This window comes from Sapajus apella, unplaced genomic scaffold (genome assembly GCF_009761245.1).
Source record: "Sapajus apella isolate SASKATOON/1434 unplaced genomic scaffold, GSC_monkey_1.0 scaffold97, whole genome shotgun sequence".
Classification (NCBI taxonomy): Eukaryota; Metazoa; Chordata; class Mammalia; order Primates; family Cebidae; genus Sapajus; species Sapajus apella.
The window spans coordinates 2,862,518-2,866,395 of NW_022437037.1; the positions used below are offsets into that span (position 1 = coordinate 2,862,518).

The 3,878-nt window shown below is 52.1% G+C and overlaps 1 pseudogene; it reads right to left on the reverse strand.

Annotated features, from left to right (window-relative positions):
- Positions 1 to 2,123: 2,123 nt before the first annotated feature.
- On the reverse strand, positions 2,124 to 2,177 carry LOC116536054 (annotated as a pseudogene).
- Between the last annotated feature and the right edge of the window lie 1,701 nt (positions 2,178 to 3,878).

Below are 3,878 nucleotides of genomic sequence, written 5' to 3' on the forward strand. Positions count from 1 at the left end.
TGCTTAAACTGCTGAGGTGACACAGCACTGTGGCTCATGCCTGTAATCCCAGCATTTTGGGAGGTAGAGATGAGGATAGCTTGAGGACGGAATTTGGGGCCACCCTAGGCAACACAGAGAGACCTTGTCTCTACAAAAAATAGAAAAATTAGCTGGGTGTGGTAGCACACGTCTGTGGTCCCAGCTACTCAAGAGGCTGAGGCAGGAGGAGCTGGAGACTGCAATGAACCTGTGATCATGCCACTGTACTTCAGCCTGGGCCACAGAGCGAGAACCTGTCTTACACACACAAACATGCCGGGGTGGGGTGTGGAGAGAGAACCATCGGCTTCGTTTTCACCTTCTCCAGCCTGTTTCACTGCCCATAAAATTGGAATAATGATTTCCATCAGGATTAAATGGGAAAATGAGTGGGGAGAGGTTGAAAACTAGTGAGGCTGGTGCCTGGGAGGACCCTAGCACAGGAGGATTAGTCTCCTGACACATCTAGAAAGGAAACTCAGTGGCCAGATCCTCAGCCAAAATATTTAGCAAAGTTCTTTTTTTTCTTTTTTTTTTTTTTTTTTTTTTTTGTGACAGAGTCTTACTCTGTCACCCAGGCTGGAGTACAATGGCACGATCTCAGCTCTCTGCAACCTCCACCTCCCAGGTTCAAGTGATTTTCCTGCCTCAGCCTCCTGAGTATCTGAGATTACAGGCATGTGCCACCACATCTGGCTAATTTTTGTATTTTTAGTAGAGATGAGGTTTTGTCATGGTGGCCAGGGTAGTCTTGAACTCCTGACCTCAAATGACCCACCCACTTTGGCCTCCCAAAATGCTGGGATTACAGGTGTGAGCCACCATGCCCAGCCCAGAGTTCTTTTTCTTCTGTCCTGGCCAAGACACTGCTTGGCTTGCTGTTGAGTGTTTCTTCTGCCTCACTGCCCTTGGTCCCTGCACTGCCTCTTCCTTATTTCACTTGACCGGAGACCTCCAATCTGCGGCCAGCCCTGAGCACAGTCCTGCTGAACGTCCAGGGGACCTCAGGGCTGAGCAGCCAGCTGTGGCACAGCTAAATGGAGCTCTAGCCCCAAGTCCGAGCAAATCTCAGAGGCTCATGTGGGAGTGGGGGCATGGAGCCAGCCTGGGCTGTGAGGCCCCTGTTGCTGCCCATCTCAGCCCCAGCCTGTCTCTGATCAGTCCCAACCCCATCCTCTATCCCAGCGTTGCCCCTGTCTCACCCCTTCCCTCTGCCTCCACCTCCCTGTGCTCATGGCCTCCTCCCTGACCTTGGCCTGATCCTAGTCCAGCCCTTCCTCATCTGAGGGCTGAGCAAGTGGGCACAGCCTCCTTTTCCTACAGCCTGGTGAAGGGACAGAGCATCCCATCCTAGGCATGGCTGTTGCTGTGGTTTGAATGTATGTGTTCATATGTAGGAACTCAAGACAGCATAGTCGTATTAAGAGATGAGGCTTTTAGGAGGTGATTAAGTCACAAGGGCTCTGCCCTCCTGAATGGGATTAGTAGTCTTATAAAAAGGCTTAAAGGAACTAGCTAAGCCCTTTTTGCCCTTCCATCTCTCCTGCCATGTGAGGACACCTAGACAGCACCATCTGTGAGAAACAGGCCCATACCAGACACTAAATCTGCTAGCGCCTGGATCATGGACTTCCCAGCCTCCAGAGCTGTGAGCAATCCCCTCCCCTTCCCTCCCTTTACTCCCCTTCCCTCCCTTTACTCCCCTTCCCTCCCCTCCCTTCCCCTCCCCTCCCCTCCCCTGCCTTCCCTTCCCCTTCCCTCCCCTTCCTTCCCCTCCCCTCCCCTTCTCTATTTTTTTGAGATGCAGTGTTGCGTCCTCACCAAGGCTGGAGTGCAATGGCGCGATCTCAATCTTGGCTCACTGCAACCTCCACCTCTTGGGTTCAAGCAATTCTCCTGCCTCGGCCTCCCCAGCAACTGGGATTACAGGCACGTACCACCACACCTGGCTAATTTTTTTTAGTAGAAATGGGGTTTCACCATGTTGGCCAAGCTGGTCTCAAACTCCTGACCTGAAGAAATCCACCCACCTCTGCCTCCCAAAGTGCTGGGATTACAGGCATAAACCACCATCCCTGACCCGTTTCCTTTTTTTTTTCCTTAGGGGTAAAAGCTGGGAAACCTGCTGGATCAATTCTAAAAGAGCTGTAACACTTCTATTATTTTATAAATGACCCAGCCTGTGGAATTTTGTTATGGCAACAGGGACACCCTAAAGCAGCCATACTCTTCCCTGGGTGGCCAGGTGGCCAGGACCCAGGGGTCTCACACATGGGAGAGAAGAGAGCTTCCGTCCAGGCATAACTTCTATGACCTGTGTCTGAACCAGCGGCCAGTCTCATGAACATGTGCCCCTCTGCAACTCTGGGCCCTTAGCCTCCCTGGGTTTCCTTCAGTCTCTGTGGACACACTTTCCTGTCTCCCTTGCCCTTGCCTCTTCTGCAGCCTGCCTCTTAAGAATTAGGTTCCAGGCTGGGCATCGTGGTTCATGCCTATAATCCCAGCACTTTGGGAGGCTGAGGCAGGTGAATCACCTGAGGTCAGGAGTTCGAGACCAGCCTGGCCAACATGGTGAAACCCCGTCTCTACTAAAAATGCAAAAAAAACTAGCCCAGCAAGAGAATTGCTTGAATCTGGGAGGTGGACATTGCAGTGAGCTGAGATCGAGCCACTGCACTCCAGCCTGGGTGATAGAGACTGACTTTGTCTCAAAAAAAAAAAAAAAAAAAGAATTAGGTTTCTCAGGGCTAGATGCAGTGGCTCATGCCTATAATCCCAGCACTTTGGGAGGGTGAGGCAGGAGAATCACTTGAGCCCAGGAGGTCAAGGCTGCTGAGGTCACACCACTGCACTCCAGCCTGGGTAACAGAGTGACACCCAGTCTCTAAAAAAAAAAAAAGAAAAGAATTAGGTTAATTCCTAGCCCCTCTGGGCCTTGTACACATTCCTGTGGCCACCTGTTTCCTCCCCTGGTTTCTGTCACACATGTGTCATGAAAGTTCCAGCCTGTGGCTTCAGGTCAGCCCTATTCAGACTTCAGGCCTGGGTTTATACCTGCCTCTGGGATAGCTGGCATGTCCCCCAGGGACCCCACCGTGGAGACACAGCCACCCAACCTGACATCTTTCTCACCTGGCCTTGCCACTTTCTCCCTGTCTTGCCAGCCTCTGCCCTCTCCACAACTCCCTGGCCCCACTCTACCACTTCTGCTGACTCACCAGGTACCCCTCTCTGACACCCAGGGGGTCTCTCCCTGAATGTCCCACTGCCCCTCATCGCACCCAGAACCCCCTGAAGGGATGAATCGTAAAATTACTATGCTGAGTGAAAGAGGCCAGGCAGTAGCTTTTACTATCTGCTCCCGTATAGAGCGATGATGTGGACTCTTCTACAGTGACGGGAAGTGGGTCAGCAGCTGCGAAAAGCAATGGAGAGGAACTGGAGGGAAGAATTACCAAAGACGGGAGGACTCTGGGCGGTGAGGGATGTGCTTGCCATCTGGATTGTGCCGGTGGTTTTGTGGGCATTTGTGTATGTCACCACTTACCACATTGCTCAAAAACCACGATGGGCCGGGTGTGGTGGGCCAGGTGTAATCCCAGCACCCCGTCTCTACTAAAAATACAAAAATCAGCTGGGCATGGTGGTGGGTGCCTGTAATCCCAGCTGCTTGGGAGGCTGAGTCACAAGAATCGCTTGAACCCAGGAGGCAGAGGTTGCAGTGAGCCAAGATCTTGCCACTGCACTCCAGCCTGGGTGACAGAACGAGACTCCATCCCAAAAAGAAAACAAAAACAAAAAGCACAATAAAGGGGCAGAAGGTCTCAGGAGCTCCCAGTGGCCAAAGCTGAAACAAG